The sequence below is a fragment of the Pristis pectinata genome, chromosome 3, assembly GCF_009764475.1.
Source record: "Pristis pectinata isolate sPriPec2 chromosome 3, sPriPec2.1.pri, whole genome shotgun sequence".
NCBI lineage: Eukaryota > Metazoa > Chordata > Chondrichthyes > Rhinopristiformes > Pristidae > Pristis > Pristis pectinata.
In genome coordinates, this window is record NC_067407.1 from 130555697 (window position 1) to 130572313 (window position 16617).

The 16617-nt window shown below is 40.5% G+C and overlaps 1 protein-coding gene across 10 annotated transcripts in view; it reads right to left on the reverse strand.

Annotated features, from left to right (window-relative positions):
* The window catches only part of akt3a (v-akt murine thymoma viral oncogene homolog 3a), a 426682-nt gene that overhangs the window by 224285 nt on the left and 185780 nt on the right, over positions 1 to 16617 (reverse strand). The window contains exon 1 of one of the 10 annotated variants that reach the window (XM_052012972.1): positions 1241 to 1371. The exons of the other annotated variants lie outside the window; for them this stretch is intronic. The gene's annotated coding sequence lies outside the window, so the exon portion shown is untranslated. Of the gene's footprint in view, positions 1 to 1240; positions 1372 to 16617 lie in introns of those variants that run through there. 10 annotated transcript variants of the gene reach the window in all.

The window sequence follows — 16617 nt, forward strand, 5'->3', positions numbered from 1 at the left end:
AAGCCAGACTTCTGTGCATTTTGTCTATGGGGATTCATATAAAAGCCTATAGAAATCAACCTTCCACTCTGAATGCAAAAGAGGGAAAGTGGTAAGTGATGGTGTTCTCTCGAAATTATATCCATTCATGCACAAGGATAAAAGCACCTTTTACCACATGATGCATTCCAAATTGGCATCAAGCATTTGGTTGGCAACTGTAGCATCTGTCAAACTTCTTTGTGGATGTTTTCTTCTTAAATAAGCTTTCAGGTAATAAATGAAATAGTGAATACAATTAATGGTCTGGCTGTATGGTGTTGTCACTACCAAGCAAAACCAGCACCATTTTTTTAAATTCTAAACTAGACTGGCTTTGATAGAAGATTATTTTAAATTCGACAAGGTTGAGATTATCCTTTATTTTGGCAATTTAAGGTCAATTTTCCAGGATTCCAACATAGACATTCCTGATGTACATGCACATCTGTGCTTAAGTTCAGCTTTCCTTGAAAAACAATAATTCCAGGTAATAATATTACAGCTACTTCTCTGCATTATACTTAAAGTTCACCATATGTAGCCGCAATGCTAGAGAAACAAGTTTTCAGTTTGAAACCAAGTTCACATTTTACAGAAGTTTTTTTTGTAGTTCACTAACATTAGGAACAAAATATGACCAAATCTGTTCAAAAAGCTATTTATGCACAAATTCACAGAACTGCCAATTAGTTTCTTTCCTCATGCACATTCTACAATCTTATTGCTTGTTGTAATATTTTTCTAGGAATCAGAGGTGTCCTTTTAAAAAATGCAAAATTGTTGCCATGCAAATAATTTCTACATTAACTATAAAATTACAATAAGAAAATAAAAAATGATTGAGTAGGGCCACAAATTGGAGAGACTATCATCCTTAAAAGAAACCCAATGCATTCTGAAGTTCTCAAATATATTCAAAATTGCAAATTTAATTTTGGTAATCACACAACACCTTTAAACAATATTTGATATTCAATATAAAACAATTACAACACTGAAATACTGCAAATTTTTTTGGATAAAAGAGATTATATATTGCCAGAAGCTACACCACTATAGAGCATTTTGAACCTTGTCAGTATGTTGTTTGACATCTGCACATGTTTATGCGTCTCTCGAATAAGCTCTTGAACACCCTGCTGGAGCTGTCATTTTTTTTATTCTTCCTATCTGGCAGATGGCAAGTCAACAATCGACATCAACAGCAGCAATGCCTCACCGCAGAATTGCCTGCTCCTTGCGTCACAGACACAATAATAAACTCTTTGTTGTTCGTCCACAATACAGCTGCTTAAACCACTTTGGTATGAAGCCGGTCTGCTGAAAACACAAACTCCCTTCTGTCAGGGGTTTGTTAAAAAAAAACGGCAAAATGTTAAACAACCAAAGCCACAACACAGCTGCAAACAACCAGATACTTCAAAAGCTCCTCCCTAACAAAGACCCCAAAAAGGGGCTTGTCTGTATCTTATGAAGCAATTAAAAAGTATGACAGCCTGTTTTGTACATAGAACAACTGGACAGACGTTAACTGCAAAACAAAACATGCACCAGCCATTTCCAGATTTAACAGTCTCTAAAAAAAAATCCATGTACAATTTCTGTACACTATAGAGAAAATAAAAACAAACACTTCTTTTAAAATATCAAAATTTCATTTTCAAAAATCAAGATTTCAACCACTCATTCTAGTAGTTACTTCTAATTATGATCCCAAGTTTAGTCAATTGGAGAAAATAAATTTAGCTCACTTTTGGTAGCAAGTAGTTTCCACTAATCTTTTACCAAAATTCTAAGTGTTGTATACAAGTTTTAATTGCTGCAATTTATAATCAAACTGGGGAAAATACTATGTATTGATAGCAACTGCCTGACATCCTCAATCTTTCACTGAAAGCTGACCAAGTCTGTGGCCTGTTTATCTAGCTAGAGAATGATTACAAGAAGGTCAACAGCTGTGGAAAGGATGGGAAACATTAGTTAAACATGTTGCAAAAGGCCAATGTGAGGTTTGTCTCAAGCATATTTACACTGAGTTTCTGATTCCATCAAGCTCTCTATAATTCCACTAGGCTAATTAGTATCACGAATTGAAAGTTATGCTCCTTGTTCAAGTGCCAAAAACAAATGATTTAAAAATCAATTGTTAATTGATCTCCTGTTGAGATGCTCCTGGTCAAAAATAAATATGGTACCTTCACACAGGTTTGCTCAGCTGTCTGTAAATAAAGAGCCCACCTGCTCAACTTGGTGACAGCACTTGCATCATCCAACAGTTCAAACCATTGTCCAGGAACAAAGCACTAAAACAGGGTTAACACCTTTGTATAGTACTGAGTTATTCCACGTTATTGGAGGTGTTGTCCTTCAGATGAAATGCTTATCTATGATTCAGAAGGGATTCCATACCATGCACAAAAAAGTGTTGTCAAATAGGTTAAGTGGGATGCAAAATCCAACTTCTTCATTTCTGATTAGTAGGTGAATAATAAATACCTCAGCTGATATAAGTAATACTTATGCACAGAAAAAGCATGGGGAGTTGAACCAGTGTGTGTCAGTCACATGGTAAAATAAGGAGAACAGAAATGTGTTTTAAACTGTTGAATACCTTGCTTCATTGCCATTAACATGATAAAGTGGTTGTTAATAAATAGGCACATGCTACATACAATGCTATGCTAGGTAACTTCCATGAAAATTAATGCATGTGCCACTATACGATCTTCACAATATACCCACTAAAGCGCAGGATAATGCAACATAATGCTAAATGGAATAAATGCAGTTTAAATCTAATTGCTTAAAATCAGGCAACCAAATGATACCGTAGGCCATCAGAAACAATTATATTCCACCACAATCTCTAACCTCATGGGCAAGAAGATAAAGGCAATCCTGATTCAATGATGAGTGCAGATAAGCATGCAAAAACAGCACCACATACTCCTTAACAAAAAAGGAGCCAGTCTAGTGCCAACAATTGCACAGAAAAGATGGCTGTGGTTGTTGAAGGTCTATAATCTCAGCCTCAGGATATTGCTGGAGGAGTGTGTCAGGGTAATATTCTAGGTCCAAGAATCTTCAGTTGTTTCATCTACGATCTTCCTCCAGAAACTGAACTGGACTGATCACATAGATATTGTGGCCGCAAAGTGCAGGTCACAGACTGGGTATCCTGCAGCAAAGGGATTTACCTCCCGACTTCCCAAAGCACTGTGCAAAACAAAAAAGGACATTCCATGCTGGATGACTGTACCTCTAAAAACTCAACAAACTTGATATCATCAGACAGAAAGCAGCCAGTCTGATTTGTTCCTGTCCTCTATCCTAGGTATTAACTCTCTCCACCACTGAGGAACCATGATTGCAGAGTGCATCATATACTTAACACGTTTCAGCAAGTTGCTCAGCCTTCTGCAACAGTAGCTTCCTTCCAAAGGTGCTTGGTAGGGTACACCAAGGTTTTCAAGTTCTCCAAGTTGCATACTATTTTAGCACGTGAGTGCGTGTGAGAGAGAGTGTGTGAGAATTAATGTGCGTCATGGTCTGGACCTCCCTTCCTAATAGCACTGTGGGAGAACTTTCAGCACACATTCTCTAACAGTTCAAGGTCATAGCATAAAATCATACATTCCAAAACATTTAGAAATGGGCAATAAATGTTGGCTTTGACAGTGATACATACAGTGGCATGCAAAAGTTTGGGCACCCCTGGTCAAAATTTCGGTTACTGTGAATAGTTGAGAGTAGAAGATAAACTGATCTCCAAAAGTCATAAAGTTAAAGATGAAACATTCTTCTCAACATTTTAAGCAAGATTAGTGTATTATTTTTGTTTTGTACAATTTTAGAGTGGAAAAAGGAAAGGAGCACCACGCAAAAGTTTGGGCATCCCAAGAGATTTGAGCTCTCAGATAACTTTTACCAAGGTCTCAGACCTTCATTAGCTTGCTAGGGCTATGGCTTGTTCACAGTCATCATTAGGAAAGGCCAGGTGATGCAAATTTCAAAGCTTTATAAATACCCTGACTCCTTAAACCTTGTCCCAACAATCAGCAGCCATGGGCTCATCTAAGCAGCTGCCTAGAACTCTGAAAATTAAAATAAATGATGCCCACAAAGCAGGAGAAGGCTATGAGAAGATAGCAAAGCATTTTCAGGTAGCCGTTTCCTCAGTTCAGAATGTAATTAAGAAATGGCAGTTAACAGGAACGGTGGAGGGCAAGTTGCGGTCTGGAAGACCAAGAAAACTTCCCGAGAGAACTGCTCGTAGGATTGCTAGAAAGGCAAATCAAAACCCCCGTTTAACTGCAAAAGACCTTCAGGAAGATTTAGCAGACTCTGGAGTGGTGGTGCACTGTTCTACTGTGCAGCGACACCTGCACAAATATGACCTTCATGGAAGAGTCATCAGAAGAAAACCTTTCCTGCATCCTCACCGCAGAATTCAGCATCAAAAGTTTGCAAAGGAACATCTAAACAAGCCTGATGCATTTTGGAAACAAGTCCTGTGGACTGATAAAGTTAAAATAGAACTTTTTGGCTGCAATGAGCAATGGTATGTTTGGAGAAAAAAGGGTGCAGAATTTCATGAAAAGAACACCTCTCCAACTGTTAAGCACGGGGCTGGATTGATCATGTTTTGGGCTTGTGTTGTAGCCAGTGGCACGGGGAACATTTCACTGGTAGAGGGAAGAATGAATTCAATTAAATACCAGCAAATTCTGGAAGCAAACATCACACAGTCCGTAAAAAAGCTGAAGATGAAAAGACGATGGCTTCTACAACAGGATAACGATCCTAAACATACCTCAAAATCCACAATGGACTACCTCAAGAGGCACAAGCTGAAGGTTTTGCCATGGCCCTCACAGTCCCCCAACCTAAACATCAATCGAAGATCTGTGGATAGACCTCAAAAGAGCAGTGCGTGCAAGACGGCCCAAGAATCTCCCAGAACGAGAAGCCTTTTGCAAGGAAGAATGGGCGAAAATCCCCCAAACAAGAATTGAAAGATTCTTAGCTGGCTACAGAAAGCGTTTACAAGCTGTGATACTTGCCAAAGGGGGTGTTACTAAGTACTGACCATGCAGGGTGCCCAAACTTTTGCTTCGGGCCCTTTTCCTTTTTTGTTATTTTGAAACTGTAAAAGATGGAAATAAAAAAGTGATCTTGCTGAAAATATTAAAGAAATGCGTCATCTTTAACTCTAAGCCTTTTGGAAATCAGGTCATCTTTTACTCGCTTAGCTATTCACAGTAACAGAAATTTTGACCGGGGTGCCCAAACTTTTGCATGCCACTGTACATCCCACAACAAAAAAAGATACACATTGTGAGTCATTATCTTTGAGGTTACACTGTAGAACAGAATAGGAATTTGCTCTAGCCAACATGTTCTTCTGAGAAACTAAAGGAATAAAGAAAAACAGTTGAAAATGCTCAGGTTAGGCAGCATCTGTGGAGATAGAATCAATTAACATTTGATATTGAGGACTTCTGAGAACTCGGCATATCATGTAGTGAATGTTGTATTTCTCCTCCTAAAATTTTCAAAATGAATAATTGACAAATTAGCCTATTTCTTATTTGTGGGATCCTACTATGAACAATTTTGTCACAATGTTTGCCTAAGGGATTACATTTCAAATGTGTGATTTATATTAAATATAAAAGTAATTCCCAAAAATGTTGCTGTACACCTTGCATTCTCCAGTTGTCAGTTTCCTTGCATCCTTCCTATTGCTCAATGTGTGATATGCAAAAGCTTTGCTTTCAGACTATTCGTCTGCACTGATCTTCATCACTCTCTCTGACTGACTTTTCCCTTCTTTCATTAAGTGTTCTGTCTACATGTCATTGCACTTCAATGCAATTCATTACAAATTACATTCAGACTTCTGAGGCAGACTAATTGCAAGTGTCTGTTTTTATCTTCTACATTACCTATAATATTTACTCAGATCCCTTTAAAAAAAATGCTGTCTTTCCACAAGACATTAAACCTGGATATCTACCCTCTTAAGCTAAAAGGTAAAAGATTCCTCAAAACTGCCTAAACATTTGAGGTGCACAGTACATATCCAACTAAAACCTATCAACTATTATCACTAAATCATTTGATCATTTATTTCATTGCCATTTATGATACCTTGATTAATAGAAACTGGCTTCTATGTCTGCATGAAGTACAACATTAACTAGATCCACTGTAATATCTTATTGGCACACCTTTAGAATCATGTTCTTGTGAAAGGCACCATCGAAATTATTTTCCTTTTATTCCCCTGCTGCATCTGGAATTACGGGCCAGACTAACATTGGTATGCTATGAACCCAACAATATCCTTGTAATGCAGATTAGGGTAACTAGGAAATTAAAGCATAAAAGGCAGGCTGTGAAATAATGTTTGCTCAGAGTGCAGAGCAAAATTGGAGGACCCCCCAGGGGGGAAGGATTGGAGCTGCAAGGCAGCAGATGTAAATGACTGAGTGGCAGTTTTACGCAGGCAAACAAAAATCACTCATAGTCAAATGTAGATTTGCATGTGCTGATTCATATGACTATGACTGACAATACCATTCACAGCCAACTACCTTTTGTCCATTTCCTCACCTGAATGCAAGGTATTTTTCTCCTGCCATGCCCCAACAGGAGGCCTCACTTGCTCCCACTGTAATCTTGTTTCCTTACTTAATGTGATTTATTTAAATTGACGATATTACATCCATCCAAAATTCTTCTCTCTTCAGTTCACTCTTACGCTTACTATTTTTCTTACCAACTTCAATTTGACCTGCCCATTAATTCTCTCAAAATAATCTTTCTCCTACAACCTTATAATTCAAGCAAAACATCTATCTTCATTTTGCCTTAAATAATAGCCTCCTGTCAACAGCATTTCTTCTTTGTTCTCACCATAGCTCATTCATGCTAAAGAAGGTCCTCTCATCGTTCCTCAATAAATCTTCTTTCATTTTCCTTGGTCTTGCAATCTCCTTCCCACCAAATAAGAATTTTGTCCTCCACTTAACATAACCTGCTCTACTTCACCCAAACAGGTTGTTTCTGAATCTCTCTGCTTTCGAAGAAGCCTTTGAGCTGCTGGCAGTGCATCTTGTACAGAGTGCATAATACAGCCATGGCATGGGAGGGGATGCTTAATCAAATGGGTTGCTTTGACCAGGGTGGTGAGGAACTTCATGTACTGCTGGAGTATCCCATCATATACCAGTTGTGTCATAGATATACTGCAGTAGAAAAACTTTGAAAAGTCATTAGATCATACCTATATAAGATACAGGCACAGAATTAGACTATTCAGCCCATCAAGTCTGCTCTGCCATTCAATCATGGCTGATTTTTTCAACCCCAATGTCCTTTCTTCTCCCTGTAACCCTTAACCCATTTACCAGTAGAACCTATCAACCTCTGCCTTAAATACACCCAAATAACTTGGCCTCCACAGCCCTCTGTGGCACCAAATTCCACAGATCCACCACCCTCTGGCTGAAGAAATTCCTCCTCATCTCAGTTTTAAAGGGATGTCCCTTTATTCTGAGGCTGAGACTCTCCTACTAATGTAAACACCCTCTCCACGTCCACTCTATCCAGGTCTTTCAGTGTCTGGTAGGTTTCAATGAGGTCCGCCCTCATCCTTCTAAACTCCAGCGAGTATAAACTCCGAGACATCAAATGCTCTTCATACATCCAAGCTTTTCATTCTTCGGATCATTCTTCTGAACCTCCTCTGGACCTTCTCCAGGACCAGCACGTCCTTCCTCAAATACAGGGCCTAAAATGCTCTCAATATTCCAAATGCGGTCTGACCAATAGCTTATAAAGCCTCAAGAGTACATCCTTGCTTCTATGTTCTAGTTCTCTCAAATGAATGCTAACATTGGATTTGCCTTCTTTACTACCGACTCAACCTCCAAGTCAACCTTAAGGAAATCCTGAACTACGACTTGCAAGTCCTCCAATTTCTGAATTCTCTTCCCATTTAGAAAACAGTCTACAGCCTTATTCTTCCTACTAAAGTGCACTTCCCTATGCTGTCATATGGCAAGTCAGTTGCTGCAGAGCGCCTAACCACTGACCTGCTCATGTACAGTATTTGCATGGCTGGTCCAAAAATGTCTGCAGTCAATGATCCTCACATTACCATACTGAATGTCAAGGAGAGGTGTCAAGACTCTTGTTGGAGATGAAACTTTGGCACTTTGTGGTGAATGTTGCTTCCCACTTACCAGCCCAAGTTAGGGCATTTTCTAGGTCTTGGTGCACACAAGCACAGCCTACTTCATTATGTGAGGAGTTGCAAATGGAATAGAACATTGTGCAATCTTTAGTAAATGACCCTACTTCTAACATTATAGTGATGGAGACATAAACAGAGCAGCATTCTAGTGACAAGATACCTGATCTCCAAACACAAAATTTACAATAGATCAGACAAGCATTTCCCTTTATTCCCATTGACTCAATTTTCCCAAGGCTTGTGATGTCATTCTCTATCAAATACTGCCTTGAAATCGACAGCAGTGACTTCAAGCTCCTCAGCTCTGGAATTTAGCCCTTTGGTCCATCTTTGGACCAAAACTATAACAATAACCAAAGCTGACTCATCCTGGCAAAATCCAAAATTCACTCTTGCCATAAGACTCACTTAATAATGCTTTTAATGACATCATTTTGCTTCTAATCAAGAGTAAGCTAAAGCAGTAATAATGTAGCCAGATTAGATTACTGCTGTTTTTCTTTTGTGGACAGAATACACCAGACCAATTTTCACTTTTGTCAGGCGAATGGATGCCACTGTTGTATGTAGGACAGCCATTTTGCTAGAGACACAGCTAGTTCTGGAGCATATTATCAACTGCTCAGATGCTTTAAGATATCCAGTGTACTTAGCTGTTTTTTGATACAACCTAAAGTGAATCAAGCTAGATAAAGACAGTATCCTGTGATGGTGCAGAACTCAGGCAGAAGCCAAGTTACACTATTTACAAAGCACTTTTGGCAAAGTTTCCACTCGTTGGTTGGGCTCGTCAAGAAACACCTTCACTTATTACTGGTTTAACAGCCCATCAATATTCATGACAGGACATGGCAGAAGTAACAGAGTTTTGATATAATCCATTGGATGCAAGGTCACTTTGTTGTCTCCTACATGCTGCTTCTACTATCTGGCATATTATCCTTAGACTGAACATCCCCAGGTTGGAAAATAACTATTTTTATTTAATTGTCGCTTTGCTTTTGATGGTATACATCAATAACAGTTGGTATGAGAGACAAGGGAGAAGATTGCTCGGGCCCTAATGGACATTTTTGCATCTTCGTTAGCCACGAATTAAGTACTGGATGACTGGAGGATGATCCTTTATTCAAGGACAACAGGGAAAAACTACACATCTACAGGCCAGTGAGGAAGGGAAATAGCAGGAAAAAAAAATTAGGGCACAGGTTTCATCTTCACTTGGAAAGGCAGGGATTGATTAGCGATAGTCAGGATGGTTGTGTTTGTGGGAAACCCTGACTCTCAAATTTGAGAAGAAACGAAGCACATTAATGAGGGGTATGGACTTTAGTAAGGCCTTTGACAAGGTTCCACATGGTAAGCTGATCAAAGAGGTTTGAGCCCATGGGATCCAGAGCAGTCTCACAAATATGATCCTAAAAACTTGGTAATAGGAGGCAGAGGGTGATGGAAGTCTGTGACAATAGTGTACCACAAAGATCCAGGTGTCCAGATCCTTGATAGTTATGAACACATAAGTTTGCAGATGATATGAAATTTGGTGGTGTTGTAGATAGCAAGGAAGGTTGGCTCAAGTTTGGCCATGATATATATCAGCTGGAAAATTAGGTCACACCTGGAGTACAGTTTGCAGTTCTAGTTGCCACATTATAGGATGCAATTACACTGGAGAGAATGCAGAGGAGATTCAGCAGGATACTACCAGGATTGGAGCATATCAGCTTTAAGGATAGTCAGGATTCACTTTCCCTGGAGAGGAGGCACCTGTTAGAGGTATATAAAATTATGAAGGGTATAGATAGGGTAGACATGAAAAATCTTTTTTCCATGGTACAGGTGTCTAAGACAAGAGGCAATAGGTTTAAGGTGAGATACAAGAGGTTTAGAGGGGAGTTAAGAGTCTGGAATGTGCTGCCTGGAAAGGTTGTGCAGATAATCTCCTAGGCAATAAATGCTAGGGATGTATTGCAAGTAAATGGGATTAATATAATAGGTACAATGGGTGGCATAGACATGGTGGGCCAGGGGGCCTGTTTGTGCTGTACAACTGCAAGACTGTGATTTGGACTTAAAATGTGGAATTCATAATTTAAAAGTTTGTAAATTATACAAGGAAGACTGGATTTGTTTTCCTTGGAGCAGAGAAGGCTGAAGAGGTACCTGATTAAGGTATACAAAATTAGGAGGGGCACACACAGGGTAGATGGTAGTCAGCTTTTCACCCATAACAGAGGTATCTATAACCAGAGGGCATCAGTTTAAGGTTAGTAGTAAGAGGTTTAGAGGAGATCAGAGAAAGAATTTTCTCACTTAGGAAGATTGTTGGAATCTGGAACGCACTGGCTGAATGCATGATGGAACCAGGTAGCTTCACAACATTAGAGGAGCACTTAACTTACCAAAGTACAGGAGGTTATGAACCAAGTGCTGTTAAATAGTATTTGTGGGGATGGGTAACCGATGGACAACATGGCCATGGTAGGCTGTAGGCCCTGTTTCTGTGGACCTCAAAGATGTATATTAACCAGGTGAACAAAAGTGTCAAATGTAAGTCAGTCCCATGATACAAGATAATGCACATCAGGAGCACAAACAAAGCAAAGGAATATAATACACCATGAATTGAGTCCTGCTATTTATAAGGGATCTTTAAATGCATGAAACACAGCAAGCTCATTAATTAAACCAACATTCTATACTTTAGCCAATAAAAGCAAAAATATGGAGATAAGACTGAACGCACAAAACATTATTAAGTTAAAGTATTTGTACTGTATAGTCACAATATTACAGGAATAAAAATGGTAACCCCAGAAAGAAGGGCAAGGATGCTATCCAGGGCATGAAGAATTTTAGTCTAGGTGGAGAAACTGAAGGAGGTTTGAGATTGTTAGAACCAAAGGCAGGCAATTTATAGAACCAAGAAAGATCTACAGTTGCACATGAAGGTGTCTGCAGAAACTTTCACCACATTTAAAAGGATATGGATTGTATTTGGTATGCTGTAATCTATAAGGCTACAAATTGAGATGCAGACATGAGCTAAATAGGTACCTAATGCATAGTAAATTATATCCACTGATAAACCAAGGAATACGTCAGGCCATGAGGTTACAGATTACAGTGGAATAAAATTCTACAACTGTTGATAGGAATGTGGGGAGAATAAAGTGTAAATTGCGCTCGATGGTCAGTGCGGGCTTGCTGAGCTGAAGAGCCTGTTTCCATGCTGTATGATGCTACAGTACCTCACTAAGGTGCTGTTTGTTCTAAATCGATCCCAATTAACATGCCAGTTGTGCCACACAACATGGTGGGTGTGACAGGACTTGGGTTTTCCCTCAAATTAATAAGTAACTGCAGCAAGCTCATTCAAAACTTGGCTAGTTCAGTGCTACTGAGCCACTCAATGGTGGATATCAAGGGCCTCAACTAGAGACCATTCTATATCTTGGTATCACCAGTGCTGCGATGGAGAAGTTTTGTTTCAAAGCTTGCCTGTGTATGATATCATGACTTTAGGTTAGTCTAGAATAAGTACTGTAGAACTTTGAATCATGGAATCATTCAGTACAGAAACAGGCCTTTTGCACTGAGTCTGCACTGACCATCAAGCATGCATTTTACACTAGTCCCATTTTATTCTCCCCATCAACTCCCCCCAGATTCTACTACTCACCTGAACATTATTAGCAATACACAGTGGCCCAATTAACCTACCAACCCACACATCTTTGGTATTGTAGGAGGAAACTGGACCACCCAGAGGAAACCCACTTGGTCACAGGGAGACCATGCAAACTTCACAGACAGCACTGGATATCAGAATCAAATCCAGGTTGCTGGAACTGAGGCAGAAAGCTCTACTAGCTATGCCACTATGCTGCTCAAATATCCTGAAAAGGATTTTAAAAGGTGCAATACTTATTTTCTCTGTAAATTCTAAGACAATTCTGGGTTAAGAAAATATAAAACGTGAAGAATTTCCTGCGGCTTCTAAACTGGACCCTATACAAGATAGAAAATAAATTTGAATAGAAGGTATTTTCCTTCCAGCACTAGTCATTACAGAATTTGATAAAGATGCAAAGACAATTTTGAGTATTAAACAGTTCCTTTATGCCACTTTGATAAAAACACTTATTACACTAACAGCTGAATGCATGGTTTGAAATAACTTAAAAAACTAATTTTACACATTTGTATTCAGCTTCCAAATCAGCATTTACACAAGGTATGGTTAGACCTTGAATAAGGTCTGTTTTAAACTGACAGTTGAATAGTAGAATTTCAGGCAACACCTGGGTGGGGGTGAGTTCCTAAAAAATGGTCAGTATCACCAATTTCCATAATGCAAAGCCATGTCATTTGCGAATGTATCAAGAAACTCAAGTTGAATTGGTTTACATGTTTCACGTAAATTCCGAGAGAGCGAATTTTATTCCATACCTCAAATGTTTGGGGAGTGATTTATGAATTCTTTAAGGGCAAATTTCCATCACCTGAATGGCCACAATGCGAGAGTTTGCTGTATACACATTTATTAATAAGCATTACAAAGTAGCTTTCATTTTAGTTCAACTAAATACAAATACAACTATTTACACAGATCAATTTTTTTTGGCTGGTGAACTTAAGTAAAAAATGGCCAGATTGTTGTAAAAACATATCTGCATTTGCTTTACTCATGTTCTTCAGGCAAGGAAATCTGCCATCCATACCTGGTCTGGCCTCTACGCAGCTCCGGATCTGCAGCAATGAGGTTGACTCTTTACTGCCCTCTAAATGGCCTAGCAAAACACTTAGTTGTATCAGAACCACAGTATTAAGGCAGATCCAGACTTACCCAGGGACTGAATGTGTCTTAATCAGGAGAACTGTTCCAGAGACTAATCAAGCCTGAATATAGTCAGATCAGATTTATGCCTTGCACGAACATGTGCCAGACTTCACCACAATCCCTAGGTATGGCCTGGTCAACCAGCAGAACAGACTCACTAGAGGTGGCAGTACAACAATAAACAGACAAGGAGTAGCTCCAGAAGTTTTCAACATTAATTCCAAACTCATGGGCAAAAAAAACCTCCACCAGGTTACTGCCTACCAATAGAGTCATAGAGTAATACAGCACAGAAACTGCCACTTCAGCCCAACTGGTCCATGTCAATCACAGCTAGTCCCAGTTGCCCGCATTTGGCCCATAACTCTCCAGGCCCCCCCCCCCCCCTCCATGTACGTATCCAAATGCCTCTTAAATGTTGCAATTGTACCCACCTCAACCACTTCCTCTGGCAGCTCAGTCCAGGTACTCACTACTGTCTTTGTAAAGAAGTTACCTCTCCGGTCTCTTTTAAATCTCGCCTCTCATATTGTATCTGTACCCTCTAGTTTTGGACTCCCCAACCCTGGGGAAAAGACTATGACCGTCCACCATATCCACACCTCTCATGATTTTATAAACTTCTATGAGGTCACCTCTCATTCTCCTACGCTCCAAGGAATAAAGATCCAGCGTGACCAACTTCTTCCTATAACTCAGGCATTCTAGTCCAGGCAGCATCCTCGTAAATCTCTTCTGCACCCTCTCCAGTTTGACAATGTCTTTCCCAAAAACAGAGTGACCAAAACTGTACACAATACTTCCAAGTGTGGACTCACCAACAACTTGTATAACTGCAACATAATGTCCCTCCTCCTGAACTCAATGCCCTGACTGATGAAGGCCAGCATGCTCAGCACCTTCTTCACCACCCTACTTGTATGGCCACTTTCAGCAAACTGTGCACTTGTACTTCCAGATCCCTCTGTTCCACAACACTCATCAGTGCCCTGCCATTCACGAGATAAGTCCTACCCTGGTTTGAATGTCCAAAATGCAATATCTCACATTTATCTAAGTTGAAAACCATTTGCTATTCCTCAGCCCATCTCCCTAACTGATCAAGATCTCTTTATAATTTATTGTAACCTGCTTCACTATCAATAAGACCCACTAATTTAGTATCATTAGCAAGTTTGCTAATCGTGCCATGTACATTCACATCCAAATCATTTACATACATAATAACAAAAGGTCCCAACACTGACCCCAGGGGCACCCCACTAGTCATAGACCTCCAGTCGGAGAATCGACGTTCAACCATCACCCTCTGCTTCCTATCATGCAGCCAATTCTGAATCCACCTCACTAGCTCTCCCTGAATCCCATGCGACCTAATCTTCCAAATCAGCTTGCAATGTGGGACCTTGTCAAAGGCCTTGCTAAAGTTCATATAGATAACATCCACTACCCTACCTTCATCTATCCCCTTAGTTACCTCTTCAAAAAACTCCAATAGATTCATCAGACATGACCTCCCATGCTAACTATTCCTGATCAGGTCTCTACTATCCAAATGATGGCAGATCTTGTCCCTCAGAATTCCCTCCAATAACTTCCCTACAATTGAAGTCAGGCTCACCAGCCCGCAGTTCCCTGGCCTATCCTTGCTACCCTTCTTGAACAATAGAACATTAGCCACCCTCCAGTCTTCTGGAACTTCACCAGTGGTTAATGACAAAGCAAACATCTCTACAAGGGCCTCTGTGATTTCTTCCCTGGCTTCCCATAAGGTCTGGGGGTGCACTTGGTCAGGCCCTGGGGATTTGCCCACCTTAATGCCCCTCAAGGCTGTAAATATCTCCTTCCTCGAAATATGTATATGATCCAAGACCTCACTACTTATTACCCTCATTTCTTTGGCATCCATAACATTCTACTAAGTAAACACCAAGGAGAAATAGACATTAAAAACCTTGGCCATCTCCTCGGCTCCACACACAGACGGCCCTGATGGTCTTTAACAGGACCTTGTCCCTCCCTACTCACCCTTATTTTACTGTTAATATAACTGAAGAACCTCTTTGGATTATCTTTAACCCTGCCTGCCAAATCCATCTCATACCCTCTTCTTGCCGTCCTGATTTCCCTCTTAAGCCTGGTTTTAAACTTTTTATATCTGTCGAGAGATTCATTCATACCTAGCTACCTAAATGCGATGTATGCTCCCTTCGTTTTCCTGACCAGAGCCTCGATATCTCTTGTCAGCCAGGGCTTCCTGAACTTGGTATGTCTACCCTTCAACCCTAACAGGAACATGCTGCCCCTGGACTCTTGATATGACCCTTTAAAAAGTTTCCCACTTGCCAACTGTTCCTTTGCCTTTAATTAGAGACACCCAGTCGGCCCCGTCTAGATCCTGCCTAATGCCCTCAAAGTTGGCCCTGCTCTAAGTTCAGGACTTTTAACCTGAGAACCTGTTCTATCTTTTTAAATAACTATTTTAAAACTAATAGAATTGTGGTCACTGGACTCCAAGTGCTCCCCTACTGCTACTTCAGTTACTTGACCCGCCTCTTTCCCTAAGGGGAGGTCCAGTATTGCTCCATCCTGAGTAGGTTCCTCTCTATATTGCGTGAGGAAACTGTCTTGGAAGCACCACACAAATCCTGCCCAATCCAGACCCTTTGCACTCTGGGTGGCCCAGTCGATACCAGGAAAATTGAAATCTCCCACTAGCTCTACCCTACTATTCTCACAACTACGTGCAATTTCTCGACACATCTGCTCCTCGTTCCCGCTGACTACTGGGGGGTCTTTATATAGCCCAACCAAGATGACCATCCCCTTCTTATTTCTAAGTTCTACCCAAATGGCCTCGTTAGATGATCCCTCAAGAACATCCTCTCTAAGCACTGCTGTTATGTCCTCCTTTATCAAAAGGGCAACACCTTCTCCACTTTGACCCATTCTTCTGTCATGCCTAAAGCATCAGTATCCTGGAACATTGAGCTGCCAGTCCAGCCCTGCCAATCTAGTTTAGGCCCTCCCCACTGGCAAAAGCAAATTTCCCCGTTCAGATATTGGTCCCCCTCTGGTTCAAGTGCAATCTATCCCTCTTGTACAGGTCACCTCTACTCCAGAAGAGATTCCAATGATCCAAGAACCTAAATCCCTGCCTGCTGCACCAGCTCTTCAACCACGCATTCATCTACCCATCTTTCTATTCCTGGACTCATTAGCACACGATACCAGGAGTACCACGGAGATCACTACCCTCGGGGTCCTGCATTTTAATTTCTTATCTAACTCCCTATACTCATTCTGCAGGACCTCATCCTTTGTTCTACCTATGTCATTTGTACCAACATGTACAATGACCTCTGGCTATTCGCTCTCCCGCTCGAGAATTTTCTGCAGCCACTCAGAGACATCCTTGATCCTGACATCCGGGAGGCAACACACCATCCTGGCATGTCTTCTGCAGCCACAGAGTCTCCTGTCTGTCCCC